This window comes from Haemaphysalis longicornis, unplaced genomic scaffold (genome assembly GCF_048455015.1).
Source record: "Haemaphysalis longicornis isolate Haplotype H1 unplaced genomic scaffold, Haemaphysalis longicornis Haplotype H1 scaffold_5, whole genome shotgun sequence".
Lineage (NCBI taxonomy): Eukaryota > Metazoa > Arthropoda > Arachnida > Ixodida > Ixodidae > Haemaphysalis > Haemaphysalis longicornis.
Genome location: NW_027526385.1, coordinates 157,988,510 through 157,990,535, shown reverse-complemented (window position 1 = coordinate 157,990,535; position 2,026 = coordinate 157,988,510).

Below are 2,026 nucleotides of genomic sequence, written 5' to 3'. Positions count from 1 at the left end.
AACTTTTGGGGCAATACTGTGAGTAACAATAGGTCTTCACGTGCGTAGTCTGGGTATTTTCTGCAATTTGCTTGCGGTGTATCATGCGTGATTACGCTTTTTGTAGATGCGCGGAGCTTCGTTCAAATCGAGAAGCCGGCTTCCCAGCAGTGCTCGAACGAAAAGGTGTCCATATTTCATGGGCCACCGCAGCTAGCATTTTACTATCGAAACGACAGTGACCATGTGGTATTTTCGTGTTGATGGTGTTTTTGCTACCCAACAAAGCTTAGTCGTTTTGCGTTAGAGGGGAACAGGTGACAGGAACTATAAGTCGTACCTTAAAGTTAATTTGTGTTTTTCACTCTTGCTGCGAACTTGCTACAGACAATCATCTTGCTGGCTCGAGACGTCAACCTTTCCGTCAGAGCTTCCAGCGCGACTATTTTTCTCGCCCTTTTTGTGCGCTCAGGTGTTTAACGGCGCTCTAGAATAATTCCGCGGACACTTCCGCTATCGCCACGCACGATTTTATGCAAGCGATCTGTGTTTACTTCCAGCCACGACTCGGCCTACGTGCAGCGCATCGCATCCAGCGGCAGGAAGGGCGTCAACATGTGGGGCTTTTTGAAGGCATGGATTGGGGCCGCTGCACCGCTTCCAGGGCGCCCTGACGGCGGCCACGTTCTGCCACATCCTGGACACGGTCGTCGGTCCATATACCAGTGGCATCTTCCCGAACGGAGACTTTCTTTCCGATGCGAAAGCATCATATGGTCTCGGCATGTCCCGCGTCGGCGTCCGCACTCACACTGCGCATGCGCAACTCTCCTCCTTACACCCACAGCTGCGCCATACTACACTATAAAAAAAAAAATAGCGGCGCCCGGTTTCGACCCCACTACTCTGTCGCCGCAACGGGAGGTATGCGGTGCTCTTCCCACTACGTTACAAATCCGGGACAGGAGCAAGTGCTACGAACGCCCCTTATGTCCTTGACTCATTCAAGCTACGTCAAGAAGCTACTGATACAACGAAGGCACGCGAAGCTGAACATCAACGGAAACGACGAACTGAAAACTTTAGAGGAGGATGTTGAATTTCCCGTGGAAAAGCTGTGGCGGGAAGCGCCACGCGCCTAACAGCTCAACCAGCCCCGTCCGCAGCGCCTCTGATGGTGATTGTCCATCAGGAGAAGAATCCATCATGGGATAGGTTCGCGTTCAACCACCTCCGTCATCTTCCCGTAGGGGAACCCGCCGCGGTGGCTCAGTGGCTAAGGCGTTGCGCTGCTGATGACGAGGTCGCGGGTTCGATTCCCGGCCTGATTCTGATGGAGGCGAAAAGCAAAAACGCCCGTGTGTGCGAGATTTCGGCGCACGATAAAGATCCCCAGGTGGTCGAAATTAATCCGGAGCCCTCCACTACGGCGCGCCTCATCGCCTGCGTTGCGTCGGAGCGTTAAACCCCACAATCCAATCCAATTCCCGTAGGGGAACCGCCGAAGAAGAAGACGCAGAAGACACAGCTGCGAAGAGGAGGGCGTGTACATTGCTCCCAGCCGGTGCACCAATGCCAACAACCTTTACCTCACCAACGCTGACGGAGACTACCGATTCTACCACAGAGACAACATCGACAAGAACATGATTTACGAGTTTCGGCGCCTCGAGAACCACCGCCTACTCACCGTAACACAACAGTACTTGCATGCCTTTGGCACCGGTGTTGAACCGGACGCGGAATTCCCTCTGGCGCTAGTAAAAACCAGATCACTCAACATAACGGCAACACAATGGAACCGCACGGAACCGCCACGATGCTTAGCGTCCCCATCAGGGTTCCCCACGGGAAGATGGTGTAATTTTTTTCTGCAGGATCTGGCCCTCGTCCATACGGCCCGCTCGGTGCAGGAACACCTTCAGCAGACCGGCATCGGGCAGCTGGCATTGGTTCCCAAGGGAGCCGACATCAACATCATCAAGAATGTTTGGGGTCGCATGAAAGTGGCGCTGAACCGGACCCCCATGCCTTCGGCCACTGAGGA